The 25,517-nt window shown below is 39.4% G+C and overlaps 1 protein-coding gene across 7 annotated transcripts in view; it reads left to right on the forward strand.

The window, feature by feature from the left end:
* The first annotated feature begins 1,877 nt into the window (after nucleotides 1-1,877).
* The window catches only part of LOC129184889 (zinc finger protein 516-like), a 64,011-nt gene continuing 40,371 nt past the window's right edge, over nucleotides 1,878-25,517 (forward strand). For 4 of the 7 annotated variants that reach the window (XR_008571993.1, XR_008571994.1, XM_054781353.1 and 1 more), the window contains exon 1: nucleotides 1,878-2,132. The gene's annotated coding sequence lies outside the window, so the exon portion shown is untranslated. Of the gene's footprint in view, nucleotides 2,133-18,699; nucleotides 18,766-25,517 lie in introns of all 7 variants that reach the window. The other 3 variants (XM_054781355.1, XM_054781357.1, XM_054781356.1) reach the window with 3 other exon arrangements.

The following is a 25,517-nucleotide window of genomic DNA, read 5'->3' on the forward strand; positions in this document are numbered from 1 at the left end:
AGTTGCGAGTACCAGCATTTGATAAAGAAGGTGAGAAACACTATTGAATTCAAGTAAAAAACTTATGAAAAACAGGAAGGTGGTGTCTGTGTCCGTGTCAGTGAATGTAAAAGTAACCTTAAATGTTCATTTATTCCTTTCATTCGTCATTTGTATGCATTTCCAATTGTTCATTACCCCTTGTCTATATTCTTCCGTAAAATCAAGTGCCCAAACAAAACAATCCTATGTGTTGCTGACTCACTGTCTGCATTTTTTAATGTGTGACAGTGTGGCTGCTAAATAACCCGCCATGGGGCCAAAGAAAGTTGCGAGTGCCAGCAATTTGGTAAAGAAGGTGAGAAACACTACTGATTTCAGTCTTGCCAGGATGTTCTGGAAGCCCACATCAACAATAACTTCCATCCATTCGCCATTTATAATTATTTTGCATTGTTTTCTTCATGTAAACTTATAATTATTCTCTACCAAATGTATTTTTGTCAATATTTTTGGGTGTCTGGAATGGATTCATTGGATTTATATTATCTACTATTGGAAAAATCGCCTTGGTTTTTGTACGTTTCGTTTTTTGTCTGACTTTTAGGAATGAATTCATAAAGAAACCCTAGATCCTACTGTATAACGTACTGGATAGTGATTAATGAAAAACAAGGTTAATTGTTAAGCAATCTGTATCAACATAAATCCGTCCTGCAGGCAATGGTACAGAAACCACATGTAAGTGAAACCAATACATGAACTCCATTTATACACGTTTTGCATCTGTTTAATGATACATAAAATGTGATCAAGTCTTAATGACAACATGTTTTACTGGCATCGTCACAACATCAAAATGCATGACTCTGGACATTGTACAGTGATTGTCCTTGTAAAGGACATCACGTTGCAAGGCAGTTTGCCCCTGACTGAAATGAAAGAATAGATGGCGAGGAAGGTGTGTATAGAAGAGTAACAGTGATGGCTCAACTGAGCAGGGTACATGTGCAGTTCTTGCACTGGGTGTTTTTTTTGCTCTGTATCTTGTCTTCTTGCAAGCTCATCAACATGTAATGGGTGTGTTTTGTGTGTGTGTGTAATTGTGTGCTTGGGGGGAAAACGTGGCCAGGGAGGAGTAAAGGGAAGAGGAGGGGGTCGATGGAGTGTTTTTGTCAAAGCAACTTTTTTCCCCCAAATGATACTGCCTCCCTCTACAATGTTTGCTGTATAAAATGTGCAAATGATCTGCTTTCTCTTGAACTAATCATACATACAGCTTATGTCACTGTCTTAAAATGAGGAGGCGTAAGTTACATTTGATGAAAACTGTATTATTTATATTTGCACACAGCAGTGCGTGTAAGGAGACAATTGTTCGTTGTAAGAGCCTCTTAATTGTGTGACTCAACAGGCAGGGTGGTAATTCCGTTGGATGAAAATGATACAAAAACACACGCGCACAAGCATACACACAATGGAAAGTGTAGTGAGGCATGATTATGCGCTTCCGAGCCAAACTTTATTTTTGTTTCATTTTGTTGCTCTTAGCTTTCGAATGTGTCCTCGAAGTCTCGCTCACTGCTTCTTTCTATTTGTGAGACGTTCATGGGCAAACTCTAAGCTCAGATATTAACGTCTCCGTGAATCACATCATACATGACAAGTTTCACGAATCTACTAGTTTCTGTTAGGTAGGTAAACGCCCATGCCATATAACAATATTGTGTTTCGATTTCCAAAATAATGATAATAAATGCCATAATAGCTCAATGTGCAGTTCATTTTGGACAGCTACAACCGTTGACTATTAAACCTTCCACCTTATGTCTTCGACTGTTGAATGAAAAGTGAAGTTTTCGTAGCGTCTGTGAAGGCAGCACCAGTGAAACGACAGAGGCAAGAGAGACACACGGAGAGTGGAGTGAGAGAAGAACCTGTACTCTTCCACAGCATAAGGAGATAGGAATCCAAAACACATAATAATCATTCTGCTCAATTTTTGCAAAGTGGGCTGCCAATTGCCTCACTGGAAGGCACATAATAATCACTATTTATCTTCGCTGGATCTGGACTCTATATCGTTTTTGGAAAGGTGCACCGGTCTTTTTTCGCTTGTGCGTGTGTGTTGCAGCTCAACGGTATGTTAACTGGTAAGGAAGTGACTAGATCATTATTACTGTTTATTATTTTGAGGTTGTGTTTACAGCGTTAATGCCGTAATGCAGTATCTTCCTGTTACCGGTCATGTTCTACAAGAGGACAACAAAAGTGGTTTAGCGATAGTAAATGGGATTTTAAGCCATGTTTGACTTAAAGGAGACCAGAACCTAACAAAACAAGAGCAAACAATGTATATGATGTAACTGTGCAGCACATAATATGTACCCGGCAACATGATTTAATGACATTTTAGGAGCTGTATCTTAAAAAGGCAAGCAGATTGTTGAGGTTAAAAATCAATGACGGCAGAAGTCTTAATAGTAGTTACAAAGAGTCTTTACATAGCCATCCCCCCTCAGGGACAAGGTTATCACAGGAGTTAGTTATGTAAAACATTTGTAAGAGCGAGAGAGAGCAAGGTAATGCACAAAGCCAAAATAATCTCATTGGATATTGTTTTACAGTTTAGCTAACAAGAATGATCAAGAATTGAGGCGTGTCTTAATTCCATGTTGATGTTCTTGTTTAGAAGTAACCTTTATGACACACACACGCACACACACACAACATAATGTTGTTTTTATGAAAAGTTCTAATGGAAAGTACATGTTTTAAAGTGTATACAATACTTAAATCGGCTGTAATATGTTTAACAATGTAAACACTACAGTATACCACCTGTGTCGTGTGTGCAATGCTATATGCAAGGTTTATCTCCTTTGCACACTTGCTGCGAGAAGAGGTATTTATTTCCTTAACTGTCAGGTTACATCAAGAAAGAAAAAGAAGGGAGGGGAATGGAGGAAGAGAGACAGAGTGTTGTTTTGCAGACAGGATTACATTGTCTCCCATGAAGATCTCAGACATTATTTGATGCTAGTTTTTTTTCTTCAATCTGCTGCCAGCAGCTCTCACTGTATGATCACGTAACAACCAGCAACATCACACACCAGTAATTCATGATTTATCTTAGCCAATGTGAGTCAATGACAGTCATCTGTTCTTTCATGGTAATGTTTAGTCACCAAAGCTTTATGGAAAATGTGAATAAGTATGAGGATTTGGATATTTTAGGTCCTACATGTGATTCAGGAAAAAAAAAACAATAGACATACAGTATACACAATTGGACCGAAGTTGTGTTTTCCTCAGTGGATGAGCTTTGAGGACATAGTAAAAGACGGGACGTCAGCCGTGTTTGACGAAAGCTTTTTTGGTTACATGTTGACAAACGACTACAATTCAAAACCACAGTTGCTGTTTGTACAGAATAACTTTTCAGAGCCCAACCTTACGTTTTAAGATGTTACAAATGACTTGAATAAAGCCTGTTGCTTCTCTTTTCATGAATGCTGCACACATTCAGGTTTTGTCAGTGGGTCTGTTTGCCTTTTGGATGCAGTTTGTGTGCTTTGCATCCCTGTGCTTATCATGATCAAACTTTCAACTTTGCCATGACTCTTTATCTTTTCCAAAGACTTGACTTTTGTAAGGTAACCCCCACCATTCCCACCACAGCCTTCCCCCACTCAGCCACACGCTCATGCAAACACATTGTGTTATATATACCTATACCTTTTATGTGTATACATTCATATTTTTGTTTACTTGCTGCAGAATGTCCAAGAAAATGTTTTATTGATGTGTCAAGAAACAATGAGGACAAGGCCAGGCTTTGTGATGGTAGAAATGCATGTTTAACCCATGTGAATGAATGGAGCCTCACATTCCACAGCGGCAGGCCCTTTACTGAATGGCAGTACTAACGCGGCTGTTTTCATTACTCATTACTGGCTTGTGCCTTTTTCAGCATGGACATAGTCATTTACCTTCACCACAGTGAAGGAGGTTGACGTCAACGTAATGTGTGTGATAATATCAGTATAATTATCCATAATCTATTCATATACTGTATTTACAACCTTGACAGTCACTTCTTTTGTGTCACTCAAAGTTGAAGTTTTTGTTTGCATCATTCCCACCCACTTGACATCACATGCAGCCCACCCATTTCATTGACTTGCATGATGTCTGGTTGCTTTATTGCTTGCAAACAGACACATTCATTGATTTGATATAATATAAACTTCTTTTATCTGGTTAAATAATGGCATTTATAACAACAATCCATATACAACATGTAGAAACAGTCTATGGAGTTCAGATTACATATCCTGCATAATTTTTTTGTACACTATTTACTTGTGGATAAAGATGGGTTAGTTGCCAGGATAAATGTTTATAACTATTGTGCAGAAGCCAAATTACAACAGAGGGCTAATGTTAGTCATCATTTAATGCGTAAGGTACACACATGATGATCAGTAGCCATTTTCAAGTGTTCTAGCATACATTAAAGTCATGTTGTCAACTTAGAGCATGTACTCTTTTGCACACAGTCCTCCACTCTGTTTTTTGTGCAAACTGGATGTGTTAACGCTGGGTGGTTTCGAACCAACATTAACACGTCCAGGGATATGAAAAAACTTCAAACCACAAGGCAGACGTGCACTGTATTTCTCACAGAGGTTTCAGTGTCATTATCAGGTTGTTCTTATTCTCATCTTTTTACAGTAGAGATTGAAATCTATTTGCTACACTTATGAACATCATTTTTTGTAAAGGAATGCAAGCCAAACATGTTACAGAGCTCTCACGACGCAGTTTTGGGTCTGCTGTCTATTCACTAGTGACAGCATTGATTCTCCGCTGCATGGTGGGGGTTTCCACTCTTAAAGGGCAATCTCTCTGTGTTAACTTCCAAACGCCAGGCCTTTGGATTCAATTATAAATGAGCCCTCCATGGGAAACATTGCATTCTGTCATGGAATCTAAACTTTATGCACCTACCTCTGTAGACTATTTTTTTGCTGGGTCATTCCCGGTTGACAAATTTCTTGAAACTGTACTAACAGGTGGGTATATAATCTCTTTATTTGGGTCACATCTGCACCCTCCCCTCCCATAAGGATCAATGGAGTCTCTGCCAAGCAAGTCAGGTAGTACATTGTAAAGCCAGATAGCTGTCCACATTAGAGTCCAAGAAATGATTTAGTAATCAGAAGCTTAAGATAGCAGAAGGGTTGGAGCCGGTGGGGGGCAGGGAAGGTGCTGCTGTGGGGATTTAGGCACAGGCACATTTTAGTCTTCACCCTTGCTGGCAGTGAGCTGAGAGAGGAATGTGTTGTGTTGTCCTCAACTGTTGAGAATACTACTATTGTTTAATTGGTGCTGACAAAAGTTGAACATTTCTTCGACAATTATCTTGAATCGTATGACAAGAAATTTGCTACTTGCAACTAGCCGACAAAAGCTGTGTAGCATTTAGAAGCTAAGGGTGTGCGCACTGAACTTGGGTGCGATTCTCACTGACCCCCGCTGGCCTGCACTCACACTGAGCATTCGCGCGTCAGGCCGTTTGCATATGCTATCACTTCTACACCGCAGTGTTACTGCAATATCCCTGACTTTGTGGATTATTTCCAGTTTTGAGTCATTGGGATTATTTCTATTGTGCAAGACGGCGGCTGCCGTTATTTACAGTACATGTGAGACGAGCGCTCATATGAATGAAATGACGCATCTTTATTACGCACAGGAATGTTGTCGCAAGTGAGCGGGCGGGCCATAGGTTTTGACTTTTTAACTATTTTGAGTCTTTGTATTTATTTGTATTTTGATATACAGTAAGTCGGTTATCATTAAGAACTTGCATTGTATTGCAGAGAATACCGAACTGGAGCGCGGATCAGCACATTCACACCAGCGTGCGGGTGTGGAGTGGGTCCAGGGTCGGCGCGATTGGCCTAGCGTGAATATAGTGGCCTCGCACATTTTTGGATTTTGGTCAAAAATGTATTTTATATTTTATTTTTCCAAAATAGGCTGTTTTTTTCCACAGAAAACACATTTCATTTACCAGATGCCATATTTTATAAATAATTGATAATACAAATAAATGTGCGGCATACATTTACCACTATTTTTTGTGAGGTGTTGACATTTCTCACTTTGTTCCGTGGTCCTTGAAGGTACTTGTTTTGTGCTGTGAGTCGCAAAAGGTTGTTGGCTACAGAAGCACTAGCTTCATCAGCTAATACGACCTCAGAATTTGTAGCAAGGGGAACACAAGTTAATATATGATCGTAAATCGTTACTGGAATTCCAACAGGCAAGCAGTGTAGCACTTTCTCCAGCCTGCCAGCCTCTAGTGCTAGCTTGACGATCAAGCTAAAGGCTACACTGTTACTCCGATTCCATCTGTTCATCGATCACCTTACATTATCATTCATTTGTGGTGTCAAAAATAAACAGTTCAATCAATTACTCACAGGATTTTTTGTCATTTTCTGGGCGTAACCCCTGTGAAAAATGGGGATCTACTGTACACCCAAAACAGCAGACTGTTCCCGGAGAGCTTGATGAAAATCAAAACCAGAGCTTAAGGAAACAGAATGCAGAAAAATAACAGACTAATATTAATGTTTGGGAAGTACAGTTAATTTAAGTTAACCAAACCATGTATTGCAGACAGCAAAACCCTTTCATCTAGTTCATTTAACTAGAACAAGCCACTAATGTTGCTTATTTAACTGTTTATAAAAAGGAAGAAACTGTTACAATTTCCCTTTATGTGCTGCAGTTGTACAGTATTGCCTTACACAGTTGTCTCAATGGAGTAAGCAATAAAAATAGAGGGCGTTTTATTTATACAGGTGCTGTCATTACCAAAAGTAGCCGGAGCTCAGTGTGGGTGTTTGGTCAATACAAATCTGGCAATTATGTTTTCTAGACAATGCACAAAAGCCGACGGCCGATTCATACACATTCCCAGTTGTCTAGCATTACCTTCGCAGCAAATGCGACAGTGAATCAGAGCATCAATTAAGGGACATCATGACAATGACATCATGAAATGACTCATTGTTGAATGTCTGAGTGAAAAGCATATGCATGTTTATAGCAAAGTCATTCAGTGGTGATATTAGTCTTGTAAAGAGCTCCATTTCATAAATACGTGAGCAATGAATCTGGCCTGTTGTGGTCGCAAACTGCTGTTAAATAACTTTTACCATTGCATGAATCTGCATCTACGTTGTGCTTGCATCCAGTGCAATAAATGTGACGAGAACATCCAGTTGATGTTCTTTCTTAATAGTGGTACATTTAAACCCCTTTGCCACCTGTGATGGCAGAGAGGTGTGTTTTAAAGAAGGAATGCTTATTTGCCTGGTGCTGATGTTTTCCACAATCATCTTCACCTCAGTGTGGGTGTGAATTTGAAATATTTGCAGTTTGAACTCTTTTCCACAAATAACCTCACTGGAACAACCCGCCTGGTTAGCACATGATTTCCACTCCGATGACAACGGCTATAGGTAAGGATGTTGCAGTGTTTGGCTTGCAGACATTGGGTCTCTGAACAAACCAGAGGTGGACCTCACTAAGAGTGTAATAATCTGATGATAATGGCAGGATAGCGATCTCATTTATCACATTTATCAGTGCTGTTCTGTTTGTTTTCACTGGGGGCACCTGTGAGAGATTTGGGGCGTGCGTTTGAACGCAAGCATCAAACCTTTTTGATACTTTTTCTTATAGATTGCATAATGTAGTATTTTAAAGACAGAACAATCTCACTTTACTTCCAGTACTTCCAGTACTTCCAGTACCATTGCTGCATTCACAAGCTGCATTTTCCACTACAAATGCTATTGATTTCTTATCTTACACATTATTGATAAACCGATGAAACAGCAATTGTAATCACGGAGCAGCTGGCTGAATGCGCGGCATTAACGAACTGTCCTAATCAGTTTTCGTCGACATAGCGATCATAGTTAATAGATTTCTGCCCGCGTCTCTGAACCAGCGCATGGCATTGTTGCTGTGATTGCTGTGGGATTAAAGAAGAGAAATAAGCTTAGCTGGGAGAGAACCACGTGGTTGCGATCAGGGATTGAAAGAGAGAGAGAACGGGAGAGCTGCCCGGGGAAGGAGCAGCACTCTTCATCCAGTCCAGATGTCACTGTAGTAAACTAACACAATTGATGCACAGCTCTGCACATGCACACTTTAATTGAATATCATTTAGATTCTATTGCTTCATCTATTAATTAACCATTACAAATGAAGACTATAACAATACATTTTATTTAATTGGATCATACTAATAAACAACAGGCATTAGTATATTTAGACTAAAGCAATCATACATGTTTTGAGAGTTTTAAGCATGTACATTCTTTCTTTTCCCTATATGATATGGGCCGTTAAGGTACGACACGCCGAAAATACAGTACATTGTATTGGTATTTTGTGATAAATCAGTGTAACCTGCAACATTTTTATCCCACATCCAGCACTACCATTTCCCTTTATTCATATCTGATGTGCTGCTAAACATTTAACACAATGAGGTTGTCTTTGTTTTGAAATGTGTACGTGCGTATGAGTCTATATGTTGAGCAGGAGCGATGGTGGGTTTCCTTCGGGAGGCAACATAGCACCTAAACTTAATCCAAACTCACAGTAGCCCAGAGGGCATTAAGGGTGAGTGGGGGTTGGGGAGATGGATGTTAAAGCAGAGAGCTCCCTGTTTTTTTTAGCATCTACTGGTTTGTGTCTGTTGATAAATACACTTCACATTTAAGCAATATTACATTATTAATAAATACCATTATGGAAGAAGGTTCTCTATAGTTTTGGGGCATTGTGTGAAGCTGATTTAAGCAGTTAAACAATATAGTAAGCATGAGTTGGGATCGTGTCTGTGCAGACTAAAAACCTTTTTCACCTAAGTTCCAGCAAAGCACACTGCACAGTGTTGGGAATATTGTGCTAGCATTGATTATCGATACCTATGATACCAGATAGTTAGGCTTTAAAATCAATTCTCAAATCAAAATATGATTTGTTGAGGTTATGTGTATCATTAACAGGAACACAGTGGAAAATAACTAATGATTGAGCTCTTGTCTAAATGATACGTGTTCAGTGGGAGCTACTTTTACTTCCGCCGAGGTAAGTGCGTAAGGTGTGAGCGCAGCAGCACACTGCTCACTCAGCCTGTTGAAAGATGAGTGACAGGGGCCCCAGTAATTAGGTAAATAATATTGCTATCTGGTTGTGATTTTTAGAAAAGATATACAGTCAGAAAACGATTAAAACAATCTCTTGTATTTGGTAGCAACAGTGAAATATCCACATTGACCAAAAGTAAACTTCGATATTGACTGACCACCCCCCATAGCTACATGAAATGGTTTGGTCCGCTACTACATTCACCGTGCTTCGTAGTCAGTCAGCAGTTGTGGCTACTTGTGGCTAAGCTAGCAGAGTGTTAGCGTGCCGTGCTAGCCTACATCTCACTCCTTTTTAACCAACATCTATTCAGCACAGGTAAATGTTTAGCATGTATTATTAAATCAGTTGTCCCTCCCCCATTTACCAGATTTGACAACAAATGATTCAACAGCAGCCCTGTCTCCCCATAACGTTGTCCCAGTGAAAAAGGTGAGGGCACTTAGTATGATTCCTGGCAGCACCCCTGATTTGAAATACACCACTTTTTGAAAATTACCAGACACATTAGGTGTATTGGATCGGTATCGCAGGTACCAGCCAACGGTATCACACACCACTAGTATTGATGTTATCCCCATACGCTACAACCAGAACAGAGAAGCAGCTCATTCAAAATTTTGATGCTATAGTTTCATACCTAATGCATTCATTCATTTTCTGTGCCGCTTGTCCTCACCAGGGTCAGCTGACGTTTGGCGAGAGGCGGGGTACACCCTGCACTGGTTGCCAGCCAATGGCAGGGCACATATAGACAAACAACCATTCACACTCACATTCATACCTATGGACAATTTAAAAACATGCATGTTTTTGGAATGTGGGAGGAAGCCGGAGTACCCACTGGGCCACCGTGTGGGCCGTATGGAATGCATATACATAAAAAAATGTTGGAGACAGTTATGGCATCCTACTTGGGTTAAGAGATGGATGACCATTCAAACAATTTGGTGAGCCAGTTCTAAAACACTTACAGTAGTCTGTTTTTCTTATGTGTTTTCATATGCAATATTTATTTTCTAACAATCAAAAAATCCTTGAGTTATTTTTACAGGATGAGGCCTGCACATCTGTCCACGGGTATCCTTCTGTCATACACTGATGCATTCATGCACACATGCACTAAAAGCATCATGGCAAGGTTAGGCTGACATCGGTAGCTAACGATCAGCTTTTCTGTGGGCTGAATGATTAGCTGCAGTAGCCTGAAGACATTTCCAGCTTGTTTCCCTAAGTTAGTCAGACACGCAACATCACTGGCATTCAAGCTGCACTATATCCACTCTCTCGCTAGCCTAAAGAAATGACAGTTGACTGAAGGATTATGGGAAGATTGTAGACTATGTGATGTGGCGGAGTGAAAAGCAGAACAGAGGTTGTTGTAATAAAGTGCTTTTCATATTCAAATAGAGTATCTCCATTAGTAGTAGTAGTGTGTGTGTGTGTGTGATTGCATGCGTATGTCAATAGGCGACACTAACATAAGAAATAAAAGACAATTCTGGACAATATACAGACCAGCCTTAGACGATACTGTTTAGTTTACAATGAACTGACCTAGGTGGCCGCTAGGAGGGTTACGTGATGCATCTTGGATATAATGTGTGTGATTTGGTCCATCAATTATCTGACAGTTGTTAAAATGGCATCGTTCTTTTTGTCTTTGTGTAAAAAAACACCTGCCACATTCACCCTCAGGTTTGATATAATGTATAAGGGGTATAGAACTATGACTTGAAATAACTAACTTGCGATTCTCCACCCAACGGTTATAGCCCTAATTGAAATGAGTTAACCTTTATGAAGTTGTCATAAAGGTTTGAGTTCGCTGACGAAGCTCTTCGGATGAGGAGCGAAACGTCCGACACCTTCTACACAGAAGTACAGATGACGTCTCAAGAAGCCTTTTCCTCCATAAAGGTTTGACAAAACTCTTTCGGTGTGTGATGCTCAAAGTCGCTGAACACGGTCATGTCTGACGATAACAGAGCTTGTGGTCGTTGGTATCAGCTGTGATGGATGAGAGCATCATCAGAAAAGTTTCCGCATTCCATTCATGCAAGCAATAATATTGATAAATGCGCACAACCTTTTAAAATTGCATTATTGTCTGTCTTGCATGTCACTGTTTTGCGGTTAAAAAAATGTGTAGCGTTGTTTTGATTCGTTTGGTTGCATATTGAAATCTTGGGGCGTGTTGGGGAGTTTTGGAAGCCGTGAAGAGGCGGTGACGGGCTCAAGTCAGCTTTGAGTTGATTGAAGACAGGGGTGAGAAGATACAAGAGTGGCTAAGTTCATGTGGAGTATACAAATATACATGAAACTTGGCCTGCTAATTGTTACTTGTGTTCCCCTTTTCCATTAATTGAAGTATAAGATGTAAAACTGCAAATACTAGGCTCAGATACACCAGAGTGTCGCAGATGAATTTAGCTCATTTAGTGTTTATTCTGTGAAGTAAACACCAGCCCACTGCTCACATGTGCAATAATCATTTGTGATATTTGACTGGAGGCAAGATAAGAATACAGATCGTGCATATTGTTAAAATATTATAGCTGAAAAAGACACACGCAAATAGTGAAAAAATTACTTTTTGTCCATTATTTGTGGGAAGGCGGATTTATTATGTAATTTAAATCAATTTTAGTTTAGTATTAAGTATTATTCTTTTGTTTAACATCTGCATTAAAAATAAGCATAGAGGATATCTAACTAAGTAAGTATACATCGTTCAGCTATTATGTGCAATGTCTCCCATACTAGTACAAGATTGTTTACTTTAGTTGGATATCACCTTCTGTTTTGGGGTTTGCTGCTCACCTCAGTTCCCAGCTGCTTCTCTGTCTGTAGCTTGGGGGCCTTGCAGTGAACTATACAGGAGAGAAGAGACCAAAGAGAGGGAGCCTTTTAGCAGCTCCCTGCTCCTCACCTCAACCACAATACACACAATCCCACCATCAGCACCACCACTGGCTCTTAAATCTTTTCTAAAGAATTCCCCAGAACAGTTACACCCTCCCTTTAGCTATCCACTTGGCCTCAGTGCCCTGTTCCCACATTGTATCCAGATGTGAAGAGGACAGCTGAGGAGAGAAAGCCCTAAAGGCAAGGCCTCCTGGTAATGACCTGACATTATATTTTCCTTTGTGACGTTTTTGACAATAAGCACATACGTACTTCTGAATGAAAAACAAATGATCGTGTCATCATTTCTAATTCAAATTTCTTTAAAAAAAATCATTATTTGTGATGAATTTCAAGACACTGTAGTTTTACAGTACAGTGACACGTAATAAATCTATTATTAGGTTAATACAACTGGCTGTTTTAATGAAAACACTGCAATGTTTGTTGTAAAAACTGAGTGCACGACTACATAGCCTATGGTCAATTTTTGCATTTTGTTATAAGTACTACAGTGTTTGTAAGACTCATATACTGTACATTGGAAGTATATTTGGGGATCGTTTAGATATTATTCAATAAAGGTGCCAAATTGTCATAATTATCACAGCAAAACCAGCAGCAATACAGAGCACGGGGAATGTGGTAACAATCTGCAAAGTTTGACAGTGCTTAAGTGCATCCATTCCACTGTTTAACTGCGTACGCTGCAGACAATTGGAGCAGCAGTTGATCATTGTTACACCATTCTGGCGACAAGCTCGTGTTGGAATGTTGATGTTTAGAATTCCGGTGTTTGTGAATCCACCTCGCTCACCGTTGGTGGACCATGAGGAAGTGTTGAAGTGTGTTGGTGTGGAGAGCGACGGCGAAACATGTCGTTTGCATGTTGGAATCGAGCACTGCTGTTGGTGTGTTAAGGTCTGCAATCACGTTTAAACAGAGCGTTAGCCTCTGTGTCTCTGCAGGGTGACACTGCTTTACTTACAAGATGTTACCTGCACAATATCACCTTCAAGCACTTGTTGGAGGTGGCTTAGTTTGTATTAATATAGCAGTGAAATGAGGTACTGATAGCTAATTAGTTTTTTGGTCCGGTTACTACTATATTGTACATTGGCACTGGCGCTGTTATGATATCGAGTTTTGATACACATCCCTAATTGGAAGTTTAAAAACAACCACTGCAAAGTACTTTCATCATGATGATTTAAACTCTGTTTGGCTATAGTTGCCCAATTCCACATTTTTTCTAAATTTAGTTTTTTCCATTTCCATCTTTTTACAATTTTGTTTTTTTTTAATCTTTAACACTTATTACCACCACAGAGTGTGCGTTTTTTTTGGTTAGTGAATAAAATGTCTGTTAATTAAATGCTAAAATCTTTACATTTATTGATGCAATACATAATTGGACAATCATGCTCTGTATGTCTGAAACAGATGTGGCTTTACTAACTTTTCTAATGGGACTTCTGTCCTCAATGGGACTTTTCAAAGTCAGCTGGGATAGGCTCCAGCATACGCCCGCATAGAAAATGAATGGATGGGTGTTTATAGTTAAAGAAAATGTAGTTACCAATGCAATTCCAATTGTGTTATTAATTTAAGCTATTTTTTATGACACCTATTATAGTTATTTTGTTTGCACAGTATGACAGTATGTGGTGCGCGGCACTCTTATTTTGAAAGCCAGAAGTGTGTTGTGTGTGTTGAGGATTTATTTCACTCAGAACTTGCATGACTTCAGCGGGCATCCTAAAACGCTTGCATACATTAAGAGGTAACACAACACGGTGCAAACACACTCATACAGCCTGAGTCGCACACACACAGCCGCACTTGCAAGCTCTGCTAAACCAAGCTAGCCAGGTCGGCTTCTATTCACAATGCGTAAGAGGTGAATTTCGGAGTTTTTTTTTGCCAACTCATGCCGGTGTTACAGGTGGCCGTTTGGATATGTTTAGTTCGGGTGGGGGTGGGTTAGTGTTTGTGAGGAGAGTCCGTCACGATTGAGCGATCTGCTGGGGAGATACTTCCCCACACTACTGTAATGTTCCTTCTCCTCACGAAGACAGCATTTCATTCACATTATGTCAATTTCCGCAAGATTCCGCGTTTAACAGCAGATCTACTTGTTATTGTGCCAATTAAGCGATTCTGTCCACGATTCCGTTAAGGCGAAAATCATAGGGCCCTAAATAAGTGGCATTTAAATTGTGCCAACATGTCATTGTGCTGTTTTTTTTCAATCTTCTTCAACCCCTCATGTTGGATTGATGATAGATGCATCTGTGACTCTGTTGAGGAAGTAGGACTAGGGCTTGTCTGGTCACTGTGCTATTTTAAGATGTGAAGACAGTTAACGTCAGAATGCAAAATCTTCTATATCATCAAGTAATATCCCAAACGTTTACATTTCAATGATTTATGTATTTATATAGATGATCACACTTGACATTGCTACTTAATCCGCACATTAAATCAGGTTTTCCTAAGGATGCAGGGAGTACACAGGCACACATTAAAAAACAGCTCACAATATCATCCAAGTAGTTTTAAGTAGCTTTAAACTAAAACCTGTGATGAAAATCTATTGCTTTTCAGGCTGACTGGCTCTGATCATCTAATCCCTTCTTGCTGAACTCTATTTAAAGAGCATGGTTGCTAATCCCATCAGATTATACCTGACCAGCGCCACCGTATCAGTCAATTAATAGTCGCAAAACCGAGTCTTCCCCAAAACAAACCCATGTAAATGATGTAAACCACTGACCCATTTAGAAAGTCCTCATCTCGTACATTTGGTCTCAGACACGTGAGCATATTTTCTCAAACCACGCATTCTAATGTTACATACACTACGGTTGCTCTGCAGTGAAAATAGCGCATCTTTAAACTTTGGGAGGTTTTTAAATTTCTTCCAACAACAAAGAAAAGTAATGCTTATTTTTCAGATAAATAGACAAATATCACAAAGCAGCAATTGTATTCATTTCAGTGCTAGACCTGCGATACAGGTATGAGTCCCATAAGCAGCTGGTAGGCCTGAGTTTGAATCCGTAGGAAGCGTGCTCCACAGGCATCACTGTCCCAGATAGATCTTGGGTGGAGATTTGTGTTGTGATGTTGTGTGACCGCGTTCAAATTTTTCAGGGTTTATGGCTACCTTTTCTGTCTGTAGCGGAGACTGTACTGTATTTGTGGCTAAAATAATTTTCATTTAAATCTTGCTAGCAATTTCTAACAGTGGCTGTGGAATAAATCATATTTTAAAATTAATTCATACGCTTTCTTTACGTTCCAATAAGTGCTTATGCTATGCAGCCATTTCTTATCTTGGGGTAATTGCCGATCTTGCAACTTAATAAACAAAGGTGGCCCCTTTGGCCCAAAAGTTTGCTCACTCCTATTTCGTGGTGCATATTTGTGGAAGAGTATTTAAACTATGACATTATTAGGTACTTCTAACACATACCCACTGTAGCATCCTACCTTATACAACATTTACTGTGGTAATTTATGTGCATCACAGCCGTTCAATCACATTGAGATATTGCATACATGACCTACATTAAAAGTTCATGGTCATCTTATTGTTGCCATTTAATCATTAATGTGACAAGTGTACTGTATGACATTGAAGTAGACATCCTCTCACTACATTGTATAGTAGTATTATGTTGTATTTCAGGGCATATTTCTTAGTCTTCTTTTTCTTCTGAATTGATTTTCATTTTCCTCAGCTCATGACCATAGATGCCTGTGATTTTTGCACAAGTAGATGTCCTGTGCGTATAACAGCTGGCTTTAATGGGAACGCGTGTCTGGTGTTTTCCCCATTTTTAGTAACCCATCTCAACGTCTGTGTGTTTTGTATAAAGCTGTCCTCTGGTGTAATGTGGAGAGAATGATGGTGTCTGTAATTCTGTAGCACTTATTTCTTGTGTAACAGAGCCTGTCATTTTTTGTGGTGGCTGACTGTCTGCTTGGCGTTGTTAATAACTGTTTTGCTACTTGGCTGATGTACAGGTAACTCCCGTTGGAACGGTGTGATCTCACCAGGGAAAGCGTAACGTAAACACGGCTGCTTGATGCAACATTTGCCTTCCACACAGAAGTCCTTTGAAATCTCACAGAAACCTGAAAGGAGTTTATATTTTACCGAGGTTTCCGCTATTTTTTAATAAAAAGAAAGAATAATAGATCCATATCTATCATAGAATTTTTTCTCAGTTTTCTTTAATTTACAAAATAAAAGCAACTGATGACATTTTGATCATGAGAATGCAACTTGAACACAACACTTTTAATGATTGGCTAGTGGTTTTGGCTAACATGCAAGTGAATGGACTGAACTTTCTCAATTTGTTACTTTAACTAAAAACATTTATCCCCTTTCTCTCAGTCTCCCACCAGCTGCCAGTCATAATTTTCACCTGACAGTATGAAGTATGTGCTCAGTGCTAGAATTACCTTTTACCTTACCTTGTTTGTGTTCACAAAACTAACTATGACACATTAAATGGGTACACATGTTCACACAACCCATTTCCACGTAGGCCATATCCAGGGATACCTAGTGTTTTCATACCACCCCAGTAGGATTCAGTACACTGTTGTGGTTATTGTAAGGCCAAATAGTGTACCTAACAAATGAGTCCATTGGCCCGTGTATCATTCCGAGGAATCAAGTGCCCAAACAAAGCATTCATGCATTGGTGACTGTGACGAATGGATAGTGGTTCTTTTAGAGTTGGGACACTATAGACACATTGTGGTCAGGGAATCCTTTATTCGTCTTTATTATTGTGTGTTTGTGTTTACAGCACAAACACACACACAACGATGAACAACTCTGTATCTGCCTCCTTTCTTCTTCCTAAGCACTGTGCGCCCTGTAGGGAAAGGAAAGGACTCTGCTTAACAGAGTACAAAGGTAGTGTCTGGTACAATAGGATTGTAATGTAAAGGTTCCTAGTTAACACAGGTTGCAAAGGAGGGAGACACATTACAGAAATTGAGCTGGGCCAGTGTGTATAATGAAGATTGTACCTGCTGTAGTTTACAATAAGTTCAAGTGTGCAAGTATACAGCTCTAACCGTCCACGCTTTAAAGTTAGGTTTATAACGGACTAAACATGATGTTAAATGTTCATTTATCCATTTAATTCGTCATTTATATGTATTTCACATTATTTTATGCATGTAGAATTATCATTATTCTCTGTAAAATTGTTTTGTTTTAATATTTTTTGGTGTTTGGAACGGATTAATTGGATTTGCATTTGCATTTGGGGGCAGCATGGCTCAGGCGGTAGGGTGGTCGTGTCCCAACGTGAAGGTTGCAGTTTCGTGATCGTGTCGAAGTGCCCTCGGGCAACTTACCGAACCCCCAGTTTCTCCTGATGCTGCGTCATCAGCAGATCAATGTGCTAGCAGTGTCAAATTGCTGGAAAAAGGTGGAAAAGCGCTATACAAGTGAAAGAACGTTTTACCATTATTTATGATGGGAAATATGTATTCGGTTTCCAAACGTTTCAGTTTTGCTGACCTTTTGGAAGGGATTAATGACGAAAACCGAGGTTCCACTGTACCAATAAACCAATCAAACTTGCTTCTTAATCACTTGCTACTGGTAATGTTATAGTATGCATCCTGTATATGTTGCCTGCATAATATTGTTTAAGCATAGTTAAAAACATTATTTAGTCTGGACAGAAGCCTGTGGTGTTCCTGTGAGCGACCCAAAGCCATAAAACGTTTTAAGTAGAAAACAGAATCTCAGCGCAGTGTTGATAAGTATTAGTTTTTGTGTACATGCTGTATACATACATTTATAAATATACACTCATTCAGCATTCACATACACCATAATAATTGACATCTTTTAAAGCCATTTCCTTACATATATTCCCCTCTTTAAAATGACACACTGATCCTGTTTTTTTTTGATGCTGCTAGACTGAAGGAAACGCACTTGTAAGAATAATTAATACATATTTTTAATTGTCATTCCTTCTGGATTTATTTAAAAAAAAAACAGCACATGATTTTAAGCCAGACCTCTCATGTGTGTCATTCATTAACAATTCAATACACCGTATTTACACATTTATTAGGTATGGATGTGAGACGTACGTGTGCTATTTTTTCAAGTAAGCATGCTTCACATGACAGTAATTGTGTTTTGGTTTTGAATTCATCAGGATCTTAGTCCAACCTTTGGACTCTAAGTCATTATAGAGACCGGAAGAGTAGGGACGATTTTTACTGCTGATCCTTCTTTCCTTAGTAGGTGGCAAAGTGGATCACTATAATACCACTTGTATTGGAAACGTTTAGTATGTGTTTATGATGGCCATTTTCAGCATAGCACGGTCCCTGCCCAAGTTGCTATCTGTCCCCTTGATCTCTCTCTGTCAGCTCTTCTTCTACCACTCTATCTCCTGCTGTGACTTTACATCACTACTTAGCACTTATCTTTGCTCTGCCGCCTCCCCTCTCTCTTGTCATCTGCTCTGCCTTTTCGACTCTCCTTGACACCTCCTCTTTTCCTCCCTTCAGATGCTGCCTGGTTTCAAAGCCGGCTGGTTAGCAAGGTGGCATGATTTCATCAATAAGAATCAAAAGGTCAGAAATCAGACTTTTTTTTGGTAAAACTATCCACCGCGATCATATTTCCACATAGGCTTTCCGTTTGTGAGGTGGTGTGTGAGAGAAATGTGTCATGTGCTGTCGCGCCAATGTTTTCTGCAGGAAAACTCTTTGTCCTTGAAAGCATCCCAGCATAAGAGAACATGTTATATTCATTGATATTCCCAAACTACGGAATCAAAGTAGATTTTTTGGAAGGAAACATATTTTCTTTTGTCGATGACTTGGCAGGAAATAGGAAGACACTTTTATAAGAGTAGCATAAAGACAATCATGGAGAATATGCGTTCTCTCCAGGACGAAACAAGTTTGACATTATCCTTTTCATATCATCAATGCAAATCTAAAAAAAAAAACCATGAACCTTCTGTTGGACTCAACTCATCTTTAGCATTTTGCATGTTATACGTGATAAAGGCATGACAATGGGTAAGTTGTCTGACTATGCATTTTTGCACCCCAGCCTTATGAAAAGAAATCTTATTGTTTTTTGTTTTGTGACATTCAACATTTTGGTTGAATATGCTCATGATTTTATTGTGATGTTACAATTTTAGCCATTGTTATCTTGCATGGAAACACTTGTTTTCTGTTATGTCACTTTGATAATCCATTAGGGTTTTATCGTGCATCGGCAGCACACTTTTTCTGGCAGGTTTGTACACCTTGCAGCATTCTGCTTCCTGTTTGAGCCCACACAAGATTTCCTTGTCAGTGTTTTTTTTTGTTGTTTGCGTGTGTGTGTGTGTGTGTGATGGTGCTGGCGGCAAGAAAATATTCCATGTCTGTTGCCCTCTTAGGTTATAATGTCTAGCCCTGACCAGTGACGTGCGGGGAGGTTCATGGCTGGTGAACCACTGACTTCTTTGGAGTTTTTTCATGTTAATACAGGTTTCTCATTAAGAGGATAATCAAAAAAGAGGATAATAATTCACTCTGGTGAAAACATGTTTTCAGATACTTCTTAGATCCATTTATTTTTATTTTTTTTTAGAAACTGAAAAACATTTGTGTTCTTCTGCAGCCTTTCTTTCTCCAGGAAAAGTTCAGATACTTTGTTGTAACAGTTTCATCATCTCCTGGTGAGGTTTGATATATAATCCTCCATCATGGGAGTCAAATTCATTCATTCATTCAGCAGAGCATAAAAATATATTGAATGCATTTAAAAACGCTGGCTTATCCTCTGTGGTCACATCAGTGACAGGCACCTTCCAGCTCACGCCGGCCCCTTAAGATGCAGCGGTACTGCAAGTGCCTCCGTATGACATTCCGATGTATTTTATTGGCTGATTAGCTTGAATAATGATGTCACACTTACATTAAATACACTACACAAGCCGTAGGAAGTCATGGTGTATCATAAATGTGTTTGCAAGATTATATTATTGGTGACATGCTGACAATCAGAAAATCAGAAAAACTTGTGTGTGTGTGCGCTCAGACGGTAGGCCAAGAAGCCATGATCACGGTGGCCTAACCTTAGGTTTCCTCCCTGTATTTGATCAGGAAATCTGCAAATGTACTGATTTTTACTTAAGAAAATGTAAAAAACGATTGAAATCATACAGAAAATCTATCATACAGTTGAATGAAAAAATATGAATATTTATTTAATGTTATTATTTGTCCCACAGAGGCGTCCCCTTACTAAGGTTTAACGTTCATTTTTATATACCAGTATACTGGTATAAATTCATCCAATGATAAGACAATGACTTATAGCGGTATAAATTATACTGTATTTTCCGGACAATAAGTCGCTCCAAAGTACAAGTCGCACCAGCCAGAAATGCACAATGAAGAGGAAAAAAAAACATGTAAGTCGCACTGGACTACAAGTACAGTTTTTGGGGGCAATTTATCTTATAAAATTGCAGACAAGAACAGACGTTTCATCTTGAAAGGCAAGTTATAGCAATAACAATAAAATGGAGAGCAACAGGCTAAATAGGCGTCTGTAACGTGAATAGGTGGTATGTTAACGACTCGCAAAGTCATCTACATTCATTGCCTTGGCACCTACCTGGGCATGGAGACGTAACCGCACTGTCGACAAGCCTCTCCTGGCAGCACGTTGTTCAAGCACCCATTTGTGAACTTGTTCTAGCTGTGGCCATCTCGCTTAGCTTTTTTTGTTTCGTTCATTGCAGTTAGATTGGCCCCACCGTCACAAGTTTCTTGTTCACTCCAAACTGTCTTTCTGCTGCTCGATTACCATTTTCGGCTGCATATTTTGCTTCTTGCAACCTGTAATCTGCAGAATATGATTTTCTTTTTGGGGGCATTTGTGTCCCGTCTTTCTCAGTTTTCTATACAAGCGTCATGTGGCCCTGTGAACAGGAACGCAGGGCACGCCAAACTAGAGAAGAAGAAAGAACGGATGCGCATAAGTTCGTCGTCTTCCGCTTACAAAAAATTGAATTACTTTTGCGAGTCATTCGGGAGTATAAGACAACAAAATATCCGGAAAATGTGGACTGAGAGAGAGTAATAAAATCCACTTTGTGTCAAAAAGGTATTTATGGCATGTCTTGATTGATTTATGGCACCCTGTCATAAAAGTTTATGACATGGCAATAAAACAATAAAAGTTTATGATATGGCAATAAAACAATAAAACAATAAAGCAATAAAACAATAAAACATCAAAGTGTTTTCACACCTATGTGTCAGGGATCAATAAAAGTTTATGGCAGACCAATAAAACAATAAAAGTTTATGGCATACCAATAAAGCAATAAAACAATAAAATAATAAAACATCAAAGCATCAGGAAGCGGACATGCGGAAGTCATAAACGGACATCTGGAAGCCATAAAACATCAAAGCGTTTTCACACCTATGTGTCAGGGGTCAAAGCATCAGGAAGCGGACATGCGGAAGTCATAAAACAAACAAACAATCATAAAATCATTCCCACGTGACTGTGTTTTCTTCCGGCTGCATGTGGGGGAAGCCCCCATTCCCATACCCCTCCTTTCCTAACGACCCCCCCTCCACCCCCACCACCCCCAAGACATCCTCCGGCCTTATCTGGGTGTGTCTCAGCATGTGTGACTGGGGCCCCCAATACCGCCCCCGCTGGCCTGTCTGTGTGTCAGGTTGTGTCTCAAACATGGAGTTTTCTCATTGAAACAATACAAGTAATACTGCTAAAACAGTCAAAACATTGCATCCTGAGCTCACACGTCCCCATTCAAACCATTTCAATCAGCCAATTGCAAAGACAGTCAAAACACTGAAAAGACTTTTTTTCCACATTCTCATTGAAACAATAGAAATAATACTGCTAAAACAGTCAAAACATTACAACCTTAGCTCACACGTCCCCATTCAAACCATTTAAATCCGCCATTTGCAAAGACAGTCAAAACACTGATCAAAACAACAGTCAAAACACTGAAAACACTTTTTTTCCACATTCTCATTGAAACAATAGAAATAATACTGCTAAAACAGTCAAAACATTACAACCTTAGATGCCAGTCTTTGTACTACAGCTATTTTGTTAAAAATTATATTTTCTTAAAAAATATCATGATTACCTGTCAGCCGTCCATCCACCAGCCTTGTTTCTTCAATAGCAAAGTACAAATGACCCATCTAGGCCACTCCCTCCTACATCTAGAACACTCCCCCCAACCGGCCGATAAAGGTCATGGGCTGAGGAGGTGGGGGTAAAGGAAGGAGGCGTGACTTTGTTATTTACTTTAGAACGTGAGTAATATCTTAAAGGGCGTTGATGGGCGTGGCGAACGTGTTGGGGGTGTGGAAATGTGTGAGATGTCTTATATAACGAGGGGTGTTTGAGTCAAACTATGAGTGATTGTTCGAAAAAAAATGGCGGTGTTCAGGAAAAAGAGTCTGCATCTTGACGGGGGACGCCTGGTGGTTTGTGAGTTTAGAGGCATGGGAGTAGTTCCCTTTGTGGATCTATACAGTCATGAATATATGGAACCAGAGGTTACGCAGCTGAGAATCTATTCTACTGAATTTGAAAAACTGAAGAGCTCCATTCAAGATTTCATCGTTTACATGCAACATGTGCACGACCAAGGGGATGTAGGACTTACGAGAATGTTGCCAAGTGTAGCAGTGAGAACGGATTCGCTGCTGCGTGAAGAGGGTGGATCTTTTCTCGTCGATTGTTCGAGATCACACATCTGGCTGCTGGTCAGATATGCCACCTCTGCTGCTAATACTGCCAGACCAAGGACAGTTCTGGAGAAAGAGCGGGATTTCCCAATTCACCTGGCGTTCAAGGTGGAAGACTTCCCAAAGCTGGGTGATCTCTTGAAAGAAATTAGTTTGTTTTTCACTCAAGACAGTGTGAAGCGGAGGCATGCCCTGCTGGGGAAGAGGTTAACCACTCGAGCTGAAGGCAATGTTGGAAGACAGAAGATGACTAGTGATAAGAGGCGAATAAATCCGATCACCGTTTTTGACAGAGAACTGGAGGTTGATGGTTTGGTCGGAAGAGGACCTGTTTGTGAATTAGAGACTGATTCCATGTGATTCTATCACACATGCTGGGCTCCACCTTCTACAAAGACCTACCAGAGCCCAGCCTACCAGTACCGCCTCCCACAACCATCGTCTCTTTGGGCGAGAGGCCTACAATATCCTGCAGACTGTACGGATTTTATCAAGCCTAGAATTAACATCCCTGCGTGCTTTTCTCTATGTAAATGTTGATCATTCAGTTTTATATCAAGGTTTAATGCTTATTAAGTAAATAAAATATACATTTGAATGTGGTGTTGTGTATTTTTTTTTTTTGCCTCTCCCACCCCCCTGACCGTGTGTGCGTGCGTGCGTGCGTGCGTGCGTGTGTGTGTGTTAAAGTGTTACTTTTATTTATTTATTTCCAAACACAGTACCAGTATACTGCAAGTACCCAAATACAAGAATGTACTATATTTTATTTATTTATTTATTTCAAACGCAGTACCAGTATACTGCAAGTACCCAAATACAAGAATGTACTATATTTTATTTATTTATTTATTTCAAACGCAGTACCAGTATACTGCAAGTACCCAAATACAAGAATGTACTATATTTTATTTATTTATTTATTTCAAACGCAGTACCAGTATACTGCAAGTACCCAAATACAAGAATGTACTATATTTTATTTATTTATTTATTTCAAACGCAGTACCAGTATACTGCAAGTACCCAAATACAAGAATGTACTATATTCTATTGATTTATTTATTTCAAACGCAGTACCAGTATACTGCAAGTACCAAAATACAAGAATGTACTATATTCTATTTATTTATTTTGAAACGCATCAGTCTTTGCCCCCTTTACCTAGTCTTTGTGAAGCTTTGATCAACAGGGCTCCTCTTGGAACTTCTTCTCCTGGCTTGTTTGTCATGAATGAACACCCTGACTCGGGTCCATTTGGTGTGACTTCTCTCGGGAGTCCATCCTGGCCGCATCTCCACTTGGTCTGCTTTCTTATGTTAAAATGTTTTGCATCTCAGCATGATGTATTGGACTTGTAGAGCTTTCTTCACACAGCCATGCTATCCCTGCAGCGTCTTATCTTTTAATCAGCACTCTAGTGTTATGAAGGACTAAAGGAAGGTAGACTTGCAACCATTTGGGCTCTGTTAATACAAATAAAAAGTCTAGAACATACTGTATAAAGGTGATCTAAAACAATAGATAGTGACTTTGTTAGGTATGTGTCCTTCTGAAAGCCTTTCCTACAAAGGAGTGTCTTGATTGAAAAGTGTGAATGTTGGTCATTAGCAAACCTGATTGTCCTGATGCATACATTTGACATTACAGGGCCAATTCCTCCCCCTAAAGTGGATGCAAATACTGTACATACTGTATGTTGGCTAACAGAAAGACACGCATATACTGTTTACATATGACCAATATTATATTTATTATCACTATGTATCTATTGCGCTTAATGCACCCGGAAAGATTGGTTAGAGGTTGTTATTATTGTTATTCATTGTCTAGTTGTGCAGATATGATGTTTTGTATGAGTTCTATTAATTATTTTCATTGTGTCCTTTTTAATCACAGTTAATTAGTACATATGTGTACTATTCATTTTGACTTCTCTTTTACTTCTTTCTTCATTTTTTCTTTTTATTACAGTTACAACACGGCGTTCAAGGGGTTGGTAATGACACAATATATGCATGCTACCCGTGCATTCTGTATGAAATCTTACAGAAGTACTGATTTTTTTATTTATTTAATTTCCAAACACATCGCCGGTATACTGTAAGCATTCAAATACTAAAGCAGAGACATTATTTGATTAAAAAAACAAACCAACAAACATGCCCTGACTTGTCTCCAGGACATGGGGGGCCTCAGGAGGCAGGCTATGCTTCCTCAATCTCCACCCCCTTTCGACAGATACCCGAAAAACCATCCGCTGTACCCACTACATTCTACTGTCATCTGGAACTTGATTGAGAGAAGGAGACTCTTTTTCCCCCAACCCTTATTTAATTCAACATGGCGCAGCAGAGGTCTTCAGGTAATATTCACCCTTTACTGATGACCACAAACCCATCATCCATCATTGGAGAACATTCCTATCATAAGAAACTCCTATGTAAAACACTATTGTCTAAACATTGACTAATATTTGTTTTTAAAGGGTGTTCATTAGATATAGAATATCATGTGTAGATATATATGTACTGTATGATATAGATTTCCTTTTCATCTCTGACATTATC

This window comes from Dunckerocampus dactyliophorus, chromosome 7 (assembly GCF_027744805.1).
Source record: "Dunckerocampus dactyliophorus isolate RoL2022-P2 chromosome 7, RoL_Ddac_1.1, whole genome shotgun sequence".
NCBI classification, from domain to species: Eukaryota; Metazoa; Chordata; class Actinopteri; order Syngnathiformes; family Syngnathidae; genus Dunckerocampus; species Dunckerocampus dactyliophorus.